The sequence below is a fragment of the Lissotriton vulgaris genome, chromosome 6 (assembly GCF_964263255.1).
Source record: "Lissotriton vulgaris chromosome 6, aLisVul1.2, whole genome shotgun sequence".
Taxonomy (NCBI): domain Eukaryota; kingdom Metazoa; phylum Chordata; class Amphibia; order Caudata; family Salamandridae; genus Lissotriton; species Lissotriton vulgaris.
This window is the reverse complement of record NC_141694.1, coordinates 529,846,725-529,871,393: the sequence shown is the minus strand read 5'-3', so window position 1 is coordinate 529,871,393 and position 24,669 is coordinate 529,846,725.

The following is a 24,669-nucleotide window of genomic DNA, read 5'->3' as shown; positions in this document are numbered from 1 at the left end:
TCAGACATTTGGCCATTTACCTTCACCCTAGTGGTGGATTTTGCATATAAGACCTCCACCAGCTATATGAACACATCTCCCAATCCCACTCTTTTTAGAACCACCTATAGGAATTTCCACTTCACAGAGTCTAATGCAATTTCAGCATCTAAAAAAGGCGCAGTGGCTTGTACCTCCGGTCAATGTGTATTATGGCACGAAAAATGGTGCATTCATTACTCGTGAGAGAGGGCCCAGGTATAAAACTTGTCTGCTCTTGACAAATAATAGCCAGAAGCATCAGGGCTATTCTATTGGCAATGACTTTCACAAATAGTTTGGTGTCTTTGTTAAGTAGGGACAGGGGCCTGTATGACGCACATTGCAATGGATTTTCTACCTGGTTTCAACACAGTAATCAGTGTGGAATCATGCATAGATGGGGGCATTATGCCATCCCCAGCAATTTTGGTGAATAGATTCAATAAGTGTGGTATCTAATGTTTCCGATATGCTTCATAAAAGTCTACGGTGAAGTAGTGTGGCTCACTGGTTAGAGGCGGCAGACCCGAGAGCAGAGGACGGCCCGGGACCAGGGTTCGATTCTCGGCACGGCAGGTTTCTGGACCAGGGTCAGCGGACTCGATAATTCTCTCGCCCCGGTGCCCACTCTGATCAGCGATCACACTCGGCAACTCTGGGCATTAGCTTGCCTCTTCTTCACTAACGGCCCCACCAGACCGCCGGGGATGCCTGGTCTCACCCTGGAGATACCCATTAAGGGACCATCTCTCAGGGAAGCCAGGAAGGGTTTCGCAGCGGTCGAAGCGCCTTGGGACCCTACGGGTAAGTAGTGCGCTATATAAATGCCTATACATACATACATACATACGGTGAGTCTGTCCAGAGCCGGGAGCTTTATTGTTAGCCCTACTTTTTAAAGCAACAGTGACTTCTGTTGGGTGGAGTGGGGACATTAGTTTTTCCCTGTCCGAATTATTTACTCATTTCATTGCTATGTGGGTCAAGTATTCATCATCATGCTCATTTGTAATGGGATTGCACGATGTGAACAACCAGTAATAGTAGTTGTGGAATATGTCGACAATCTCAGACAGATCACTAACTAATTCATCTTTATCATTATAGATTTGCTCCACATCAGTATTATTTCTGTTGAGTCTGGCAAGTATTGCTAGCGTGGCTCTGGGCCGTTCCCCTTTTGCACATAGTCTTGCAGCGGTGTACTTCCATAATTGTTTGACCTCCGCGTCAGCTAGCTCATGGAACTGCTCTATCTTAGCTCTGATTTGTGAAACTGTTGTGGTCTCGGGTTTTACTAGCATTCGCTTCTCTAATTTTTTGAGCTCCAGGTCCACCTTCTGCAATTGCGTTCTGATCGAGTGCAGTACGCCAGCATGTTTAGAGATCTTTATTTCTCTAATATACACCTTAAACATCTACCAGATGGTGCACATCTTGGGGACACTACCCAAGTTAGCCTTAAAGAACTCTTCTATAGCTTTCTCGAGCTTGGCATGAAACATGCCGTCCAGTAGGGAGTACTGGGGAAATTGCCATTCCCTGATTCTGGGTTTCATGTTATGTATTCTCAGATGCATGCGTACTGGAGAGTAATCGGAATATTTGTGTGGCATATGTTCAAACTCACTGATTTAAGGTAGCAACTCGCATGAAGTGAACCAATAGTCAAATCTCGATGTCACCACACATCTTTCAGGGTCCATGTTTTGGCTATTTCCATTATTGCTCTTGCTGTAGACGATGGCCGTCTAGCGGGGCCTTTAGATCTATCCAGTTCCGGGCTTAGGACACAGTTGAGATTGCTGCCCCAAAGTTGGGGATATGTGGAAATTGCATAGTATGAGCATATAGTGTGATAAAGCTGTGGGTAATTGTGATTAGGGCCATACACACCTGCCAGGTTTACATTGAAGTTGCCTCTCTAGCATCTGGCCACCACATACCACCCAGCGGGTTCGCTTTGTATTACTTATACTTGGAGGCCGTGGATTTTGTGGTAAAACATGATTCAATGCAAATTCCCCTCATATTCCATTGTGACAATATCCCACTTCAAGGGGCCAAGTGGGTGTTTTGTGGGATAGCCACATCAACTTGTTGTCTACTTATATAGGTGACCACTTTCCGAATCCTGCATCTATCGTTCAGCCCTCGACCATTTTATGTCACCAGGTTCAGATTTGTGCCCATAGGTTGACTATCTGCTTCGCTTGGCATGCCGGAGTGTAGTATCTACTGTCCCATACTTCTTTATTAGTGTATAGTTATTGCCAAAACCGCACGTCATATTCAACTTGCTGTATTTATTCAAAAACTGAACAGTGTTCGCTACCCCCCACCCACACCACATCCACTAACACTCGAAATGGCGAGTTACAACCAACTTGTGGTGCCCACCCCCTCCCTTTTCCCCCTTTTTAAACAGCCCTTCCGGTGTAGTATACTCTTAGAGGGGGAAAAGGCCTCCTTACGTTTCCCTCTGTTATCTTGCATCTTACCATCTATTTAACATTACTTCCAAAGACTGCGCTTCCAACAATTTATAACTTACAAATTGCCCACTCAATATATCAGTTCTGTTGCATTAGCAGAGACTTCTTGCCTATTTCACATTACACGACCGGCGAGACACTTACACGGAGACCAATTAAATAGACCAGGTTTGTGACCAAATGCTCAGTTACAGTACTTGGATAATCTTTTAAGATTAGTCATGTTTGTTTAGGTCACTACCAGCCGCATTGCCTACTCCATTCAGTTTGGTGGGGCTCTTTCTCGCTGATTTCCTAGTGTGTTCGTGAAGCGTTTTCTGCAAGGCCTTGGGGTCCGTGTAGATTTTGGGTTTGCCATCCATTGTGACTTTTAACTTGGCAGGGTATAACATTGCATAGTCCATATTGAGCTCTTGCAGTTTGCGTTATACCGGAACAAATTGTCTCATTGCCTCCTGTACCATTGGGGTGAAATCCGAGAATATTGATAGTGTTGACCCCTCATACTGAAGTTCACACCACTCCCTTGCTCGGCACAGTGCAACATCTCTGTCCCTGTAATTGAGTAATCTAGTTATCATAGGATGTGGAGCTGCTCTCGGTGGAGGTCTAGGGGCCAGAGAGCAATGGGCCCTTTCCACTATGAAGACTGTGGAGAACGTGCTGCACCAAAGTAAGGACACCAGCAATTGTTAAATCCATTTTTCAATATTTACGGTTGTAGTGATTTCTGGAAGGCCAGTGATACGTTGGTTGTTGAGCCGTGAGTGCGCTTCTAATTCTTCAGACATATCTTGGATAGACATTAGAAGTTTAATATTTGTTTCTGGATTTTATCGGTTTCGGTCTGAACGTCTTCAGCTTCTAATATTTTGCGCTCTGCCATCTCCAACCTTTCTGCATGTTTATCTATGCACTCCGTCATTCGGTCCGTTCGATTGGACAATGAGTCCATTTTACCATCTATTGTCGTCAGGCTCTTTTGCATACCAGTTAGGATTTGGCGTAGGTCACTGTTTCCTCATTCCTCCTCCTTGCGGCTTTACGCTGTTCGAACTGAAATCTAGATTGCAGCTTATCGGTTTTCTCCATGGTCAGTGGTGTTGTTATTGTCTCTATTGGCGATGTTTATTAGCGCAGGAATGCCTCAGTCCGATTACAAATTTTTGTGGCAATGCAGAAAACTCTACTTTTTATATAGGCAAATAACTCAGTTGCAATGCACTAATTGTGCGTGGCTGTTGGCTGCACAGGCATAAGTAGTTATGGTTTTGTCCTCCTGTCCATAGTAGGCCAAAGGGTAGTTCCCAGATTTTAGCCTTTTAACTTACATAAGTTCACATTATGCTCCTTAAAGAATCCTCATGCTTTTATCAATTAGGGAGACCATTTGTGCCCCCAGCTGCAGTATCTGCGAGTTTGTTAACCGTCCCCTCTCATTGCACACTTTACTGTCAGCAGCTTGTATTCTGGAGTGGCATATATTCTCTTCTGGTCCACCGATGCTGGCCTTTACACCCCAGTCTTTATTTTACAGTCCCGCTGGGTTATTTTACAAGAATGAAGCAGAAGCGCTATTTCTTTGACCCAGACTGCCCAGTGCATTGTCCCACCTTTTAACTCGCTGCCTGCCCAGGTTGTCGCTTAATCACCGCTGTAGTCCTCTGCTGCCGCAACGAGCCAACAGCTGCTACACCGGTACGGCTTCACCTCCACACTTGCCATCCCACAAAGCAGCCTAACAGGAGTGTTTGATTGTCTGCTTCTTCCGCTTGCCTTACGGCTTGGCAGCGCATCAACACAGCGGTGGCCAGCACTCACCTTGATTTGCCTTCTGGGGGTTATACACGTCTGTGTTCCAGGGCACACTAATAATGTCAGGTTCGCTAGGTGCCCAGGCCGCGTGTGTTTCCTCGTCATGGCGTGCTAGGCGTCACTGCTCGTGCCAGCCACAGGGCTTGATTTTTACACCCAAAAGTACTTTGTTGCAACACACGTTTTCGAGGCAACAAAGTTCTCTGCGTTTGCAGCACCACAGACTTCAGATCTTATGGATACCTTAAGGATAGTTTAGATGGTCATCCAAGTTTGTCTAAATGGCGGCCATCTTAGTGTCAGGCAAACTCCACCTCCAAGATGATATTTATTTACTCAAAAGCATAGCCCTGTCAATTTTTAAGCATGACATGCACTTTTTGCTAAAGAGGAATACCATAACGTGTGGGACAACTGTATGTAGACCACAACTTCCTCCTAATGTAATGAAGACCCTCTTCCCTGTTTATTATTGAGTCATTTTGATTTGAATACTGAAGGAAAAGCATCACTCATCCTTGGTCTGCAATCTCAATTCTGAAAAGAGAGCATCACTTATCATGGGTCTGCAATTTCTGCTGTATAATCCCCCACTAGAGGTTTCTGAATTTATGGGGGAAAATCATGTAAGTTCAATTGGGTTTGGCTCTTTGAAAAATATTTCTATTTGATGGAGTGATATTTCGGCCAAAACTAACATTGCTTTCTCTTTTTCAATTTATAATGCTTAGGAGATACAGGGAAAGCCAAGCGGAGAGTAAGGAGAAATGAGTGTAAGGGCAATGGGTATTTTGGTTTCGTGGACGACTGTGATACATTTTTTTTTCCTTGTTTTTTGTTGCTCATTTATATTATTATACTATGGTGTTTTACAGGTTGCAGGTTAGTCTGCTTTAGGTCATAGATGATTTTCTGAGTTTTTTATTTTATTACATGTTTCTTGTAAGTCAAATACTTCAGTGTACACATGCATTTTAGCCATTTTGCTTTGTCCTCAGCCCTTAACTTTCGCCATATGTGAGAAGCTAGCCTGGTATATGATATCCACTAATTAAAGTAGGCCCTTTGCACCAGTCCAGACAACCCTTATGGGGAATTAAGAGGTCTCAGACAACCTTAGAAAGATATCCAAGCAGTAGCTGTGGAGAACAGCCTTCAGACTTAGTCTTGAAGGAGTGTAAAGCAGCTTGTTTGACCTGAATACAATCTTATAGTATAGATGAAATGTAAAGAGAAATGCACAATAGTTATAGAAAATAAGTATTTATTATATCACACTACCTAGTATGTTACAGTATCTCCCACGGGGAGATAAACACAAAGTACACAATACTTCAGCAAAGAAATGACTGTAAATAGCACTACTACACAGAGGGCCCCAAGGGGAGGGCCAAACCATATACTAAGAAAGTGGTATAAGAACCTCGACTCGAGCCAGGACAATGTCAAGAGGACATAGAAGTGCTGGTACCCAAAGGAACCACACAAGGAAAGCAGGTGGAGACCCCGTGGAGTGCAAGTGCAGTGTGTGAACACTACTGCGTGCTCCGTAAAAATCTATGTGTGAGTCGCAGTTGGAATTTTAAGGATTAAGAGCCATTCCCAATGGACTTCGGAGAAACCCCATGGAAGACAAGTACCCAAGTTACCTATCCCAGGAGAGCCAGCTGTATAGGTGTGAATTGGCATCATGAACCACCGTCATACCAAATGGAGGACTATGAGAAAGTGCTACTGCTGGAATAGGAGAAAGTGCCTCTTGGAATTCAAACAAGGATTCTTGTCGAGGAGTACCTGAAAGCAGAGGGGAAAGAGTCTGGGTCACTTGAGCGTGACCAGGGGCTCCGTAGATGAATGCTCACCGATGTTGGGTGCTTCAGGATAGTTGACAGTGATCTTGACTCTGCAGCTGCGGGGACCAGGTGACTCTCAGAATAACCAGATACAAATTGTCCCACGACGGAGGTTGTGTCCTGAGGGATCAGTGTCCGGCGGGAGCACCAATAAGGCTTGGCAAAAGCAACCCATGCAGGAGGTCAAATAAAGTGTATAGTTCAGGCAAGCAGGTCCAGAAGACTCACCACAACCAGGTGAGTCAGAACAGGCCCAGATGAATCAGGGGAGCCCAAGGAAAACAGAGATGACCATCAATTGAACCCACAGGCCGGACGCACGGAAGTCACAAGAGGACCGCAAGCAGCTACGCAACACAACAGGCCAGGGAGCACACATTGTGAGATGGTTAAAGATCTTTGTGGAAGAAGTTGCCAGAGGTTGGGGCTACTGGGAGCCAATGCACTTGTCCCAGAATTGCCAAAAAGCACCGGCACTTGCACATTTTTGCGATGCACAGGGGTTCGGGTAATGCAGCCCCCACAAGGGATACTGGACTCAAACTCAGTGAGAGGGCAGCTCATGCCTCCAGGGATGTAGGAACCTACCTTTTGTGTTGTTGCACCCTTCAGAGTAACAAGGAGCTTGGGAACAGCAGACCATTCAGCAGTGTTATGGTGCCTGCAAATGCAAGGGAGTGACTTCTTTAGATTATCTTCGGGTGTCTTGGATGTTCCACAGGTCCTGCATGGATCCTGTATGGTGCGAAGGCACGGACGATGCAGCAATTTCCGTTCTGTTCTGAAACTTTTCCATGACGAATCTAAGGTCCTACAGCCAGATAAGCCCTTAAGCACCGTAAGGAAAGGGTTGGAAAGATTCAGGGGTCCCTCCCAGGGGAGGGTCTGGACAGGGGGGAGTTTACTCCCATGTCCTTTGTCCAGTTTTATGCCAGAGTAATAGCTAATGGCTCCCAGGACTGGTTTGAACTGGACTATGCACAGGGTCACCAAATGTGCCCCTCGTGCAAACTTTCAGTCATTGGCAAGCACACCCAGCTAGCCCTGATACACTAAATCAATCAAAAACTAGGGGGTAATGGGTCCTGATCCTTTGCAATCCCTGAATATTAGAGCTAAATAGTTGTGGTTCACTTGTCGTTGACAATGGGAGACCCCTTCCCCATTACTGATACTATGCTTGAAGATGTGCCAGAACAAGTCAAAATCGTAGATCTTTTTCAGAAAAAAATGTCAATGTAATGCTTTCTTAAGAAGTTTTTATGATGCTTGACTCTTTTCAGAGTCATCTACAATAATAACGTATCAAGCATCCCTAAACCAAAAAAGGTAAAGGTACTGGCCTGGGGCTGATTAAAAATTAGTGGCGGGATGTAGTCCTTTAACTGGCGCTGCAAAAAAGTAGGTATTATGAATAGGGAGCATCTGATCACTAGCGTCTCATCTTAATCACTCAGCATCAGATCTTGACTTGTTCTGGCACATCTTCAAGCTTAATACACTAAATCCTGTCTGGGAGGTGGTCACACCTCCCTGTGACAGGCTGTCAATTGTCCTGCTTGGCTCGGCAGCAGGAGGGCAGAAATGTGTCTCTGGTTGGTAGCAACCATTTTGTACTGTCCGAGACTAGAAGGCTGGTACCCTGAATACCAGGAGCCTCACAAAGGGCATTTCTGATGCGTGGAATCATACCTCCCACACCGGTTACCAGAGTTGGGGTATGATTCCAAAATGTTTGACACCAACCATGAAAGGGTCTAATGCAGCCGTTGTTGAGATGGTCATCACGCGGTCACGTAATGCCCCTTTATATTAGTATATGGTTGCTTCACAGACAGCCTGGGAGAATTGGCTCTGAAGGCTGCAGGGGTGTCCTGCTCATGCCTAGGCACCCTCTCAATTAGAAGCAAGCACCCTGCCACCAGGATTGTAGAGGCCTGCTAGAGGGGTGACTCATAGGTTTTAACTACAGTGACCCTTATATATAGTAAACCTATGTCTTTAGTAAGTGGCGCATGCACCAACTTATACAGGCTGCAATGGCAGGCCTGTAGCTCCATTTTGAATGGTCTCTCATGGTTCGCATAATGCATGCTGCAGCCCAAGGGAGACCTCTAGGGTACCAATGCCCTGGGTACAGGAGTACCATATACTAGGGACTGATAGTGGTACCCCAGTATCCAATCTGGTATTGTACCTAGGTACTTACATAACAGTTTAGGGAGAAAGCAGATTGGCAGGATCTCAGTCAGACTAGTCAAAAAACGCAACATATCAGGAAAAAAGTGGAGGTAACCATAAGATGCAGCAGATCCTAATTTCCTACACCATGCAGTTATCTAATTGTCCACAATTCTTTTTATTTTATTTTTTATTTTTTTGTCCTCATATATGCCACCAGTATATATACTCTAGATGGGAACCCCATATGCCTTTCACATTGTCAACATTGATACCGCCCTGGACTCAATGTGTGGCAGTCATGGGTCACCCAGAGGTAGGCTGTTTCCTTGTCCAACTCCCCTGTCCTATGATGGAATACCTCGGACCTGGGGAGGACAGGACCGACACAAACCTCTGGCATAATCATCGGACCGTTATCTCGACAACCAGGCAACCAGTTCTGACCACACATTATCTGTGTTCTCTACTCGGCACGCCATGTCCATCTTACTGACTTCTATGATGTTTCGTAAACAATCAGTAAACCTGGGAGGGGCCGCTAACTTCCATTCTTTACAGATCTCTCTCCTTGCTATAACCATCACATAGAATATGAATTGTGAGGAATAGTTATTAACGTTGTAACCAGGTGGTAAACCAAAAAAAACTAACCTCGGAGAGCTTGTAATAGTGGTTGTTAAAACCTTCTCCAGGAAGTCCACGATCTTCTTCCAGTATTCAAGAATCTTTGGACATTCTAGGAATATATCTATGTCGTCGGCTGCCAGGAGTTTACAGCGTGGGCAACAATAATACTCAAGTGTGACCCTGGACAGTTTAGCCGGGGTCCAGTACACCCAATAGACCGTGTACAGATGGTTTCTTCTTAGATTGGCTGGTTTTATTAGGCTCTAGGACAAGGAGAAATAATCTGTCCAGATCTTACTAGTTACTTCTGGACTATCTGATATCAAATTACCCCAAAGACTCACCAGCTCACAGTTTAACATTCCTGTTGCCCCCATTAATGCCCTGTATCAAAATGAAACCTCTCGTTTCCACCCTCCTCCCCTGCAGACAGAATCAATGATCTCAGGGTCCCTCCCTCGCTGTAACGTCTGTCTTGACCACCAGGCGTAGAGTTGGTAAAACATAAATCTCGTTAAAGATCCATTTGTCAGTGACACTAAAGAATCCCAATCCATAAGACCAGAGTTGCCCCAGAGATCCCCCCATCTACTTATGCCTGCTGTTTTTAAAGGCTGGGACAGCTGGTCCTGAAGGCACTCCGGAGTGCCCGGGGAGTCCCAAACTGGGGCATTAGTATGGTAATATGGGATTCCCAGAGCTCTCCGGACATATACCCAGTTCCTAAGGGCCGCCTGCAGGATCTTCAGGCGGACTTTTTTATAGAATTTCTGGTCGCCGAATTTGAATAAGAATAACTCTTGTCCCTGTGGCAAATCGTAGAGCAATGCCTGGAATAAGCAGCGCTGCAAAGTTGAGTCCAATTTATTAGCCAATAATCGAACATTTTTAAAATGAAAGGCATGACAATACATGAGTAGATCTGGTAAGGCTAGACCCCCGATTTTTAACCCCCTCCTTAGCTTTTTCCAGGCTATCCTGGGAGATTTACATGCCCAGATGAAGGAGCCGATCTTGCCTTGAAGGCTCTTAATCTCTTTCTATGGAAATGATAGGGGGATGGAATTATAAAGAAACGTTAATTTAGGGAGTATAGACATTTTGATGAGGTTAACTCGTCCATAAATATTTAATGGCAGACTACCCCATCTTATTAATGTTTTTGTAATTTCTTTTGCTACTGTCTGCCAGCTAATTTTCGGTAAATTTTTTAGTTTGTGAGTTAAATTAATTCCCAAGTATCTCATTTTATATTTTACATCCTGTATAGGCGTACTGTTGTTCCAACTCATTATTTCGGTCTTCTCCCTATTTATTTGATTTCCCAAAAGCCTTCCAAATTCCTCAGCTGGATGAAACAGCATAGGTATGGCGTCCACGTGATTGGAGGTATATAAAAGAAGGTCGTCTGCGTACAGAGCGGCCTTAAGCTCTAGGTCTGCTATTCTAAAAGGTTGAATTACATGATCAGCCCTAATACAACATACAAAAGGCTCAATATAAATGTCAAACAAAAGGGGGGGATAAGGAGAAGCCCTGTCTCGTGCCGCGGGATATTTGGAACCAATCGGACAGGCCATTATCAACCAAAACTTTAGCTCTCGGATCCTGATATAAAGATTTAATTCCCTTTATAAAGATTGGAGGAAACCCAAACCCGGGCATAGTAGCCCACAGGTATTTCCAGTTTACCTGGTCAAAGGCCTTGGCCGCGTCTATCGCAATTAAAGCTAACGGCAGCCCTCGGTCTTCAGCATAATCTATGGCTCCAATCACCTGGAAGGTTAGCTCATTCAGCTGCCTCCCCGGGATAAACCCTCTTTGATCCGGGTGAATTATAGATTTTATAATTTTGGCAAGTCTAGTTGCCAAGATCCCCGAGTAAAGTTTCAAATCTGAATTCAAAAGAGAGATAGGCCTATAGGACTCAATGTTTTGGGTCCTTATTGGGTTTTGCAATAAGAGTAATCGTGGCTTCAGCCCAAGTAGGTGGGATGCTGTGGCCGTGAATCAATAGATGGTTAAAAAGTAAAGAAAGCACAGGTACCAATTGCTCTGAATACTCAGTATATACTTCGCTTGGTAACCCGTCTGGGCCCGCAGCTTTCCCCCGCTTCATTTTCTTGAGTTGAGCTATTACTTCCCCTTCCATGATCTCACTCTCTAAATACTCTCTGTCTATTTCTGAGATTTGGGGTAAATTTCTCTGACTTAACCAAGACTGAGCTTCCTCTATCCCAACACTCTCATCTTCTGTATATAGGCCTTGCATGAACCCTCTAGCTTCCTCCCTGATGTCCCCATCCTCCATAATTGATACACCTGTCTCCCTTTGCGTTAAAATTTTAATATTATTACTGGATCTTTCTTCTCTGGCTTTCCAAGCGAGAAGGGCCCCGCATTTCTCCCCATACACAAAGTTTTTCAGCTTACTGGTTTCCCATTTTTTCCTAATGGTCTTTTTATCACTAACTTTAAGAGATAGTTGTAGTTCGAAAAGCTCCTTTTCCAGTTCCGGAATCCTCTCTCTGTCTGAAACAATGGCCACTTGTAATTCAGAGTCTTTTTCAATAATTGCATTCAAATCATCCTGCTTTTTAAAAAAAATAATCTTCCTATTGTGAGCCATTAGAGAACTCAACACGCCTCGTAAAAAAAGCCTTACATGATTCCCACACAATCTGAATGGTGGAGGAGCCAATGTTAATATTTAGGAATTCGAATATTTTTTCTCTCACTTCTACTTTTACTCGATCCTCTAAAAGTAGTGTCCTCTCTAGTGTCCATCTAATAACCTGAAGTCTAGAACTTAATGAAAAAAACATTTCAACAACCGCATGATCTGATATCCCCACTGGGGAAAGAGAGGTTATGTCTGTGAGCAAATGTTGGTCTACCAGGAAGTAATCTATTCTCGAATACTGTTTATATTTCTTACTATAAAATGTGAACCCCCTAGTAGAACCACATTTAGCCCTCCAGGCATCCAACAAATTAAAGTCTTTCATCATAGATCCCAGGACAGAAAGTGATTTAGTAGGAGCATTGTATTTAGCCTTTGAGGTCCTATCCAAATCATAATCAAAAATCAGAATAAAATCACCCCCGAAGACCACAGGACCTGGGGTCTCTAGTAGACCTGCTGTCAATTTCAAAAGAGGACCAGGATTGTCGTCATTGGGGCCGAAATATACTGCACATGTGTAGTGGATGCTATAAATAGAAAGGGCCGCCACAATCCATCTACCAGTTTGGTCTGTTTCAGTCTTTATCAACCTTATCCCCCTATTTGCCCTAACAATTATCGCTACTCCCCTAGTTGCCCCCTTCTGTCTGGAACACACTATTTCCTGCACCCACCCCAGTTTCTCAAAGAGTGGCTTACATACGTTCAACTCAAGGTGTGTTTCTTGTAATAACATAAGGTGGGCATCGGTGTTTCTTAAAAATTCACAGTCCCTAGATTGTTTCCTCCTTTCACCCATACCATTCACATTCCAGGAGAGAGTTTTAATACTTTTTGACCTACTCATGACCGTACTCTGCGTTTTCTCCCATCCGGGGCTTGTGATTTTTCCTATATATGAGGACTATTTTTTTGCTTTTTCGCCCACCACCCAACACCCCACCCCAACCCCTCCCCTGAGGAACCCCCCTGACATACCTGACGATGAAAACCGCCTTTAGGACTCCGGGAGAACTGCCTTTGAGTCTACATTCATCAGCGGGATATTTTATTATGGCACCAACTATAAGAAAATGTAGTGTATAAGTGCTACGTGACAAATTAGTGTTTAAGTGCTACCTGATTACGTTATTATTTTAGAGTTATTTTTTTTTTTTTTTTTACTGTTCCTTTCTTTTCCCCATTTTTCCTATTATTACATAGGCTCCATGTGTCCCACGTGCCCCTGTATGTCCCAGTATGGCCTGTTCTACATCCAATATTTTATACCTTCTTTAATCCATGCCTCTCTCCCCCTCTAAATCCTTGTTCACCAGGTTTAATTTCCCCCTTCCCTGTCACTTCTGTCTCATCAAAGTTAAAAGATCATCCACATCAGTGGTCTGGGTACAGTTGTACATTTTGTTCTTCCACATGATCTTTAGAAGGGCGGGAAATTTCATTTGTACTTGGGCTCCAAATGATCTTAATTCTGGCATTCTGGTACCCAGCTCCCACTGCCTCTGGGCTGTTCTCTCTCCTATATCAGATCTAATGAGATATGGGATTGCCCGATAGTGAAGGTCCGATTTAGAGAGACTTCTCCCCAAGATTAGTTCTTTGATATTAAAAGTCTGAAAATTCACCAAAATTTTCCTTGCCGCATTTCTGTCTGTGTGTAACTTGAAGGGGTTTCTAAGTACCTGTTGAATTTCAGCCTCCAAGTCAATATCTGGACGGTCTTTTAGGACACCGTCTCTTAACAGATTACAGACAAACCCCTTAATGTCATCCAGCTCCGCTCCCTCTGGTACTTTTGAGATTCTCAAGTTGTTTCTTCGAGCTTGAGTTTCCAGCCTCTCCACGTCCGAGGCCAAAGATCTATCCTGTATTTTCAGAGTTTCAATATCCTTTGAGTTCCCTGGACAGATTTAGTTAGGGCTACCACTTCCAGGTGACCGGTCCGGGTGATAACATCGTCTAATTTAGACTCCAATAGGTCGAACCTGTCATGAATCGCCTTTTGGTTACCCTCAGAGATCTCAAATTTAGTCATCAGATCTCCCCTTAAGGACTGACAAAGGGAACCCAACCTGTCCACGTCCAAACTCTCTGGTTCCCTTGGGCTCCCCTGATCCAGAGTCGGGTCCAGACCCTCACCCTGAGCTAAATGCTTTTCCTGAGTAACAACCACACATTCCAGTGAGGGGACTACCTTTGTTAGAGGTACATGGGACTGGCTAGCCTGGGGATCTGAAACTGTGCCTTTAACCACCCCCTCGGTCTCCTCAGTCAATTCTGATAGTATCCCACTCCCTGCATCCGATAGACCCGCCAGAGGAGCAAAGTGATTCTCTAAAGGGAGCGCGGGAGTCTACATACACTGTATACTCTGTATAGTAAAGTTGGTCTCTGCCTTTATATCGTGACAGGCAGCCTGCTCCATTATTCTAAAATAAGTTTTGAGCGAGGGAAAATTTTTCTTAAGGGGCAATTGCACAGTTTTAGCCACCTTAGCTTTTTTTATATTTCCTGACTTTTTCCTCCCCTTACAGAGGGTTAATGGCATGGGCTGTTCTCTTACAACAGGGTCTAGCTCCCCTCATGCTTTCAGCTCCTGTGACCGAAGTTGGTACCTATTCCTTTGTCTCCCAGGTGGAAAAAGTGATGTGACCAGTTGTTGCCCTTGTTTCCGGCTTAGTACTTTTACTACCGATGCAATAGCTGGTATAGGGGCCGAAACAGAACCTGAGCTATCCGGGGGGTGGGAGGGGGGGCTGGTCTCTCAATTGGCCCCTGCCTCTGCCTCGTAACACGCTCTTGGTGTGGCTCACGGTATTGACCATCTGTGGGGTTAGCTGGGGCTCCATAAACTCGCGCTTCAGCGCTAGCCCTCCACCACGGCAGCTCACCGCCTGAACTTGCACCGGTACCGCATTACACCAAGGGAGACAAGAGACTCTCTCACAGACCCGCCCACGAAGCTGCAGCAGAATGAGAGCCAGACGTGAGCGAAACCACCAGTTCCTCAGGCATACACCCGAGTTTTCCTCCTCCGGCCCTTCCTTCCAAATCATGCGTGCCAAAGAGCAGGTCCTAGTGCCGCCGCCTCTGCCACACCTAAGCCGCGTAGTTCATAGGTATACCTCGAGGGGCAAAAGAAAAATAGAAGGCAATAATTAATAAATGGGACCTTCTCAGTCGCTGCGCCGCCTCCATCCGAGTCTTACCGCTTCTGAGTGCCTACTCCAGCTGCCTGTTGTCCCGCTTCATTCCTCGGCATTTTCCAGCCATCAGACAGTCTCCCGGAGCCGCTGCAACCGGCGTTCAGCCCGCCGCCATGTTCCTCGCTCGCTCCGCCCCTCGCCAGGAAGCCTAATTGTCCACTATTTGGTATGTGTCTGTGTTTGCATGTATGAGGTAATAGAAGAATATGTATTTCCTATACCTTTTAAAATCCTTTAGCTGTAATAGGTGCATAGAGCTCTTTTGGTTGAATGCAGTTTCAAATCGTGTTTAAATTTACATTTTTTGTCAGTTATGAGACATGTATAGGCCCAAAGATTTTTCTTTGTTGTAATCAATGGGTTACATTCTTTTTGCTGCCTTATTGATGTTCTATAGGTCAGTGAGTATGTGTATCTGTGTGTGCATGTTATGCAATGCTTTTTTCTTTTTCCACATATATCCTCATTGCTTGCCAGGTGTGAAGACATTGTGTGGGTATGTTACATGAATAAATATTTATTCCATGCCACTTTAAAACAAATCTGTTGGATGCACTGTATATTAGACCGATATATGTTTATTTTTTATTTGTTTCCTGTTGTCTCTGTAGAATTGTGGATTTCGGCCATGGTTAGTTATTTTAATTACTGCATCTGATTTTTGCCAGCATCCCCCTCATTCTTACATGGGTCGTTTAGGACCTGGAGTGGCAACATACATGTATTACCTTTCTATTTATCATTGGCCTCTGTGTTTATACATTTTATGTCATACTCATTGTATCAATTGTCAGTATCAAGGTGATGTTGAAATATTTCAGTTATATTAGATTATCAAAATGTTTTTTTTACTTTTCTACCAGGTTTACAAAAATAGTTTGCTCATCAGTATACTTGTTATAAATTATGATGGCATGGGTCGTACCATGGCTAAGTGTGAATGCCTTCCTTCCTATTTCTTATTACCTGCAGGTGGGTGATACTGAGTGCTCCAATTATCACATAATAAAAGTCAACATCCAATCCTTTAGGAATAGTATCTAAAAGTGTAGTGTCTCTGATACAGAAGAAACCAAACTGCTAGAAGGAGGTGTTTATTAAGTAGTTATGGGCAGGACAAGCAGCCAGCCTCCTCCTAGATATATTGAGCACCAGCAGCAACCACTGCTTGGTGCAAGAAGTGGGGGATGTGGGGGGTTGCAAGGTGACTCTAAAGTGTGCACGCAACCTACTTCCTTAGAAAAAATGTTTTGCATGTTATATTGACATGTGTTGCAAAATGGCCAAGAGTGACTGTCATTCCTCTTATCTGAGATCGTTGTCGTCTGTATTACTGTTAACTAATGAGAAGTGAAGTACTGAAGAAACAGGTTCCTGTCAGCACGGCAAGTGGGAGACCGCAAATGCCACCAATTGAAAGAGCACTGGCATCAAATGTGTGTAACACAGTGTACTGCTGCATGTTTTCCTGGCAGCAAGAAGCTGGAGTCACCACAGGAATAACAACAGTATTATCATCACTCCCAACCCCAAAGCAAATGTTTCTCAGTGTTACCGCAACTGAAGTACTGTTTGGGATCAGAGAATCTGAAATAGAATTGTTCAAGCAAACCAGATCTTTACGGCATCAACAAGTTTTTATTACACCTGTTTTACTAGGTGCATACAGAGCATGCAGCTGGGCTTTCCGAACAACAGGATGCATTGCCTGTTCTAACATTGGGCACGCCGTGTTTACCATCTCCTCCTCAGATGAAAAGAACCATTCCTTCTTTTTCTGTAAGACCCTATTCAGATCAAGGTGATATGGAATGGAACCGGAGACCTGCTATGGGAAACAATTCAAAAAGAAAGTTTCAGAAAGTGTAATTGGCAGTGAAGAAGATGATTCAGTCATTGTTCATTTCAAGAGTAGTACAAAGTAAGTGCTGATCACCTCTATTCATCCTGCTTCTATAACACAACCACCTGCTTCCATCGTCTTGAAATCTCAAAACAAGAAAAACGGCTGGTGTGGCTTGGTGCCCGAAGGATATGGCGCCAGGCGAGTGATGCTCCGCAGCTTGCCTCGAAGACTTACATCTGCACGCAACTTCTTCCCTCTGTCGAGGACACGAACGAACGTCGGATAATGTCGGGAACATTTCGGGACACCTGAACATCTATTTGATGCGTGTTAAGCACCTTAAATCAGCGCAGTGAGCGTTCCGCGTGTCCCGATCTAATTGCGACCGCCATTTTGTTTCACCTGTGCGATTATGTTCTCCCACACAATTTATCCCCTCTACAAATTCACATTCATAGAATTATCTCTCATATTTCCAGCAGGTCATACATTTCAAGTGAGCAGCTCCTTTGGCAGCACAATGTGACATTAGCCACTAAGTTCTATTCACTGAGCCTATTTTTTAGCTTTATCATTGGAAATCAGTGGCGTCCATTTTAGGAGCAGCGCTTTTTCCTCAGGAACCTTCCTTTAGACTAGTATCACTGTGCCTCACTAGTAGTGATACGCTTCACTCATAACACACCATGAACTGGTTTGTTTTTTTCAAGCTGAAATTCACTGTTTAATACTGCACTGTGCCGTATTCTGCTACTTCACACTCGACTGGGTGTTGATGAGGAGAACTGTGAAGTGGCCATTTTACATTCCATTTTAAAGTATTGTTATTATACACTTCCATTGGATCCTACACCATGCTTTTTAAGGAGGTATTTCGCTTGTTTTATGGATAGCTTTTTCAAATAAAATGCTTTAAATTCATAGGCTCACCCACAACAACTACACCGAGTCTCCTTATCATAAACCCTCCTTCCCCTGCAAGATTCACATTGCACGCTGTTCCATTTTTAGAAGAAGGAGTGTACTATGTGAGATTTATGGACAGATTAAAGACACTATTTCCTTTATCTACCAAACCAAAACGCATTTTTGTAAAAAATGTGAAGATTTTTTCTGAATTTTCCAAATTCGAAGACTCTCTAACGTCATCTTCGCAAAGCTTAGATACAACAATGGAATCCTCTCAAGTCGCTTTTGGGAAATCTAACACTAAACGTCTGAAAAAAGACCCTCCCTCACCTCCTAAATCAACGTTGCTAGTTTCTATGGAGTTATTGCTAGAGGAAATCAGGGCCCTCCGACCCTTTATGGAAGACACTAACACTAAACTGCAAGTCTTCATGGACAACTGGTCCCAACTTGAAGCAAGGGTCTCTTTAGTTGAGCAAAATGTTACCTCCTTCAAAGAAACTTGTGTCCACGTATCTAACCTTGTTCTCAAGTTACAATGCTCCAATAACAGGTTAAGGACTTGGAAAACCGCAACAGGCGTAACAACCTGCGTATTTACGGATTTTCAGGAGGACTTGAAGAATCTGACTCTCTTACTTTCTTCAAATCATTTCTTCCTAAGATTCTTCATGTGCCTGAAGGCACAATTGTAAATATCCAACAAGCGCACCGGCTTGGTCGTTTGCTATCTCAAGCATCACCATCACAAAGGCTGAGAAGGATCATCTTGTATTTCTTAGAATACACAGACTTATTAAAGGTACTGGCAGCAGTTAACTCTTCTCCAAAGATCACATGGTCAGGCTCGTCTTTGTTTTTTGCTCAGGATTATGCTAAAGCCACTGCCAATCGCCGCAAAGACTTTTCTAAATATGAGAGCCGATCTCCGCTTGCTGGGAGCCAGCTGTCTATTCAAAATTACATACAATAACAAGACAACCACAAATGAGGATCCACTCCGCCTGCAAAGATTAAAAAAATCTTGCAAAACATCCACCATGGATTCTTCTGGACCTTCTTCTTCATTGCATGTTTGAGTTTTAGATGCCATTTCTGCTTAAAAATGCTGTTTGAATTGTTACTCTGCTCATTACAAATGTTTGAGAATTGAGCTCTTAAGTTTGCACTACCTTCAGTATGCTCTGCTCACAGTATGTGGTTTTATATATTTGTTAATTGTCATTCTTGGTTATTATTATTGTTCGTTCTAGTTTACTATCCTAACATGTTATCATTCCCTTCGCCTCCATAGGTTCCCCTTCTTAGTCCTATGATGTCTTCCTGGTCCCTGTTCAGTCGACCTTGGATGTGTCATCTATCCCATGTGGTTCCACCCCTCTTCCATCTCTACATGTTTCTTTTCCCATGTGGTTATGTCATTCTCCTATATTTCTACTCCTTCTTTGCCCCTAACCCTCTCTTTCCTCTTTTTTCAATTACTCTTCTTTCGCTCTGCCTAGGTGTCATTGTTACTCTCTTTCTCTGTAATATTTTTCCTTACACTTTTTTGCATTCTTTGTTTACCTCTATTATTGTTGCTGCTATTTTCCAGCTTCCACTTCTAATCCCTTTTATCACTTTGCAATTTTCTTTTTTTTTTTTTTAAATATTTTTATTATTTTCACCTGGTATTAAGTTACAAAAAGCATTCAAGTATTATTTCAAATTAAACAAGTTTGTCACATACAGACATGATCTGCTCCCAACTTACAAAAAGAAATGGAAAACAGAAATTAGGAAAAATCATTAATGTACATAAATCAAGACTTAATGTTAATTCAGTTCAATTCTAGTATCCCCCATATTTTCTCATATTTCTGCATTGATTTGACACCTCTAAGTTCTGCCAACGTACATTCCATGGTGTTGATTTCGTTAACTAAATACCACCATTCCAAGGCATTAGGTGGGTTAGGTCTGACCCAAGCTCTAGCTAGAGTTAATTTAGCGCAGGATAGTAGGATAGATAATAGTACGGGATGTGGTTGATTTGTAGTGTATAAACCTAATATTACCATAGGGGCTGTTATTGATGTGCTGGTAACGTTTTTTATAGCTAATATTTTCCCCACTTCTTCCCAGAACTTCCCCAGTTTTGGACATGTGAACAGCATATGTATTAGGTCTGCTGCATATTCGTCACATTTTGGACACTTGGTTTTTTCACCCAGAATATTATTTGAGGCCCATTTAGAAATCTTTTCTGGTGTGTAGTATAGCATATATATGGTTCTATATTGCTGTAAGCGCAAACTAGAGGATCTTACATAGTGATGAATGTCAGTGTACGCATTGGTTATCTGTTTTCCTGTTATATTAGTACCTAGTTTTGCATTCCATTTACTTGCTATTATTTCGTTATCGTTCATTCTTAAATCTGTCAATATCTTATATGCCGAACTAATTATTGATTTCTCCTTTTTTGAGTTTAGGATATCCCAGATACTCCCGCTCGATAAGACTTTAATTTTGTTCTTCCGCACTAGAAAATCATAAATTTGCCTATATTTAAACTCATGTGTGTCAAGTAATCCATATATTTGTTTTAAGGTGCGGAAATCCATCATGCCTTGGGTGGTATATAAGTCCCCTAGTACCTCGATTCCTTTCAATTGCCATCTTCGGGATTCCCCGTCACTAAATATGTTAGGTAGTCCAGGATTATCCCATAAGGTCAGTTGGGTGTGATATATGTTGCTTTTGCAATGTATTTGTATATCTTTCCATATCTTTACTAGGTCCCGGGCTGTCTTAAATTTAACCCTTTTGTAGAAGTTCGGGTCTGTAATACGAAGTAGAAACTGTTTAGAATCTTCTTTGAGAAGTAAATGGTGGTAAAAAAGCAGATTCTCTGAGTCTAATAAGGATCTAATACGCCTTATAAATGAGGCCCAAAAATAAAGTTTTAAATCAGGAAAATTGAGACCCCCTGATCCGATTTGGTTTTTTAACATCTTTAGCGATCTCCTTGCTCTCTTATAACCCCAGATAAAGTTGCAAAAAAACGCTGTCTAATTGCTTGAAAAAAAACCTATTTTGCGCCAGAGGAATTGATCTGAATAGATATAAATATTTGGGTATAATTTTCATTTTTATTAAATTTATTCTGCCTATTAAGTTTAATGGAAGTCGGTGCCATTTTTTTAGATTCGAAGTGGTGGTTTTCATTAATTTATTATAATTGACCTTATTTATCTCTTTGATATTTGAGGTGATTTGTACTCCTAAATATGTCGCGGTCTTACAGATTTCAGGCATTGTTTGGGGGGGAACAAAGTTAGCTATTATTTGAGTTTTGTGAGTGTTTAATTTGTAACCAGATACATTACCAAATTTAGATGCTTCTATATTAATTGTTTTCAAAGAATCGATAACCTCAGTAGAATAAATGGCTATGTCGTCCGCGTATGCGGTTATTTTTAAGCTCTGCCTATCGGTTTTGAAGGGTATTATTTCTGGTTGATTATCCAATGCCTTTAAAAAAGGTTCTAATGATAAGGCAAATAATAAAGGAGATAAGGGGCACCCTTGACGTGTACCTCTCCGAATTGTAAAGTAGTTTGACGTGAGGCCGCAGTAGCTGATATATGCAGACGAATTATCATAAAGTGCCTGGATCCCGTTTAAAAAGTTTCAACTGAACCCCATATTTCCCATTGTATTCCATAAATAATCCCACCCCACCCGATCAAATGCTTTTTCAGCGTCGAGCATTATCATTGCTAAGGGAGTGGACTCTACTTCTGCTATGTCAAAAGCTGTTATTGCCGTGTTTACGTGAGCTGATGTGTCCCTCCCCGTCACAAATCCGTGTTGTTGTGTACTTACTATTTTAGGCAAAAGCGGTGCTAGTCTTCTTGCTAAGCATTTTGCGAATATCTTTGAGTCAGCGTTAATTAAAGATATAGGTCTGTATGAACCCATCTCCTCTTTGGGTTTACCTTTTTTGTGGAAAAAGATAATTTTCCCCTTATTCCAAGAGCTCGGAGCGGACCCTGTTCTGCTTATATGGTTAGTTACTTCTACAAGAAGGGGTGTTAGCTCTTCCATACATGTTTTATACAATTCCAGAGGAATAGTGTCTTCCCCAGCAGCTTTGCCTGATGGTAATGATTTTATAGCTTCACTAAGTTCTTGTCTGGTTATTTCTAGACTAACAAAAAAATGTGTGTGGAGGGTCAGGGGGCATATTTACCGACCTGTCTGCTAACACCCCTACTCAGACTATGAAACATACAACAAAGCAGACCAGGTCAAACGATGGTGTGTAACTGTACCAGTGACTGAGAAACAAATAGAATGCATGTGTGCATCAATGCCGTTGGTAATTCTTGGCAGCAAATAACTAGAAAGAATCCCATCAGACCACCCTTATTGGTGGAGTTTACGTCACGTGGGAGTCGTTGATCATACCATACCACAAATGGCCATATAGTGCCGTAGTGGAAATGGATGTCAGTAATCTAGTCATAGTGTTTGCCATAAAGTGGACATAATAATGTGCAGTGCTCGAGTGATAATGGTGAAATAAAATTGACTACCCTAGTACTGACAAAGTGTACATACAGAAACTATGGTGTCAAAAATTAAAAACGCCTGGTGGAAAATCTACCCTATGGCGCTGTGCAGGACGGTCGACATGTTTCAGCCTAAGGGACGTTATCCCGGCTTTCTTCAGGACCATAGATATAAGGAAGCTACTGCAACTACAACCACAAGCGATATGTTGGGTACAAAACTGATACATATCTACCAGAAATTCAAACGTTTTAGGCGTCCACTGGTGGGAGAAGATTGTCTTCTTCCTGTCAACAAACAAAAGATGATTGTATAACAACATTGAATTACACCTACACAACCACCTGAATACAGAGAAACCGTATACAGGAACACACCTGCATGAATACATTATATTCCCCATATATAAAAAAAGCAATAGTATATGTTTGGGATGTAGTAGTTATATGTAAAAATTGTTTATAGACACTCCCTAGGGTCTACACTAAGTCTCGCTATATGAGACATCTCGCAACATATGCGATTTCTAATATGTCACTAGAGAGGGGCTGTGGGGACTTGGGTTGGCAGAGGGGTACACACCACACGTTAGTTAGGTTTAGTGTGTAGAGCGATTGGCTTGGGCACCGTAAAGTTAAACTTACTGTGTTCTATTTCTACACCATAGAGCGGGGCCTCCTACTCCCGAGCGGTTGCCGGGTGAGGTGAGGTCTTCACCCACACAAGGCTGGGTGAGTATCACTTAGAGGAAATGCCTCTAGGTGATTTAGCTATTATGCTTTTTTTATATATGCGGAATATAATGTATTCATGCAGGTGTGTTCCTGTATACGGTTTCTCTGTATTCAGGTGGTTGTGTAGGTGTAATTCAATGTTGTTATACAATCATCTTTTGTTTGTTGACAGGAAGAAGACAATCTTCTCCCACCAGTGGACGCCTAAAACGTTTGAATTTCTGGTAGATATGTATCAGTTTTGTACCCAACATATCGCTTGTGGTTGTAGTTGCAGTAGCTTCCTTATATCTATGGTCCTGAAGAAAGCCGGGATAACGTCCCTTAGGCTGAAACATGTCGACCGTCCTGCACAGCGCCATAGGGTAGATTTTCCACCAGGCGTTTTTAATTTTTGACACCATAGTTTCTGTATGTACACTTTGTCAGTACTAGGGTAGTCAATTTTATTTCACCATTATCACTCGAGCACTGCACATTATTATGTCCACTTTATGGCAAACACTATGACTAGATTACTGACATCCATTTCCACTACGGCACTATATGGCCATTTGTGGTATGGTATGATCAACGACTCCCACGTGACGTAAACTCCACCAATAAGGGTGGTCTGATGGGATTCTTTCTAGTTATTTGCTGCCAAGAATTACCAACGGCATTGATGCACACATGCATTCTATTTGTTTCTCAGTCACTGGTACAGTTACACACCATCGTTTGACCTGGTCTGGTTATTTCTAGAGCCAAGTTTTCTGCTTCATAGGTTGTTATTTTATTCGTTAAGTTCTCTTTAAGGTAGTTATCAATTGTTTCTCTATTGGGAGTGTTTTCCGGAGTATATAAAATTTCGTAATATTTGGCAAACTGTTGTATTATGTTGTCTGTCTGATTATATCTTTTGTTGTCAACTCCTATAATTTGTGTAATCGTGGATTCTGCTCTATCCTCTGCTACCTTAAATGCTAAGATTTTGCCAATTTTGTCACCCCCTTCATATTGTGCGAATTTATATTTATGAATCTGTGCGCTTCTTTTTTTAATCAAAGTTTCTTTGGTCTTACATTTTAACCGGCTAAGATTGGCATTGATAGCCAAAGTTGGAAGGTTTCCTCTTAAAGCCTCCACTAGTTTTGCCTCTTCTACAGCTATATCCGATGTCAGGGTTAAGTTATATTTACGTCTTTCTTGATTTTGTTTTAAGACATATTTCTGTACGAACCCTCTAATACTGGCTTTACATGTGTCCCAGACTGTTAAACAGGAAGCAGTATTTCTATTAAAAGTCAGAAATTCTATAATATGTTGCTTCAGTTGCGACGTAAAAATCGTATTCGAAATTAAATTCCTTGGAAACGTAAAGGCTCTAGGGGGATTACGTTTTTGAAGGGTAGTTAGTTCCACCATTATGGGGTTGTGGTCAGATGTGATACGTGGGTATATGACCATTGTTGTGATAGAGCTCATCTAAGAGTCTGAAATTAGAGCCATATCTATACGTGAGCATAGCTTGTGAGGAGCAGAATAGTAAGTATATCCTGGAGCATTAGAATATAATGAGCTCCAAACATCTCTAACATTGTGTAACTTACACAAGTTTAAAATGGATGTTCTAGTTCTGGGCATTCGAATATGGTTACCAGGGCGTGATGTGTCCGACTGACAGTTCATGATACAATTAAAATCACCCATTATTATAATTTCTCCTTCCCAGTCTAATAAAGCTATATTTA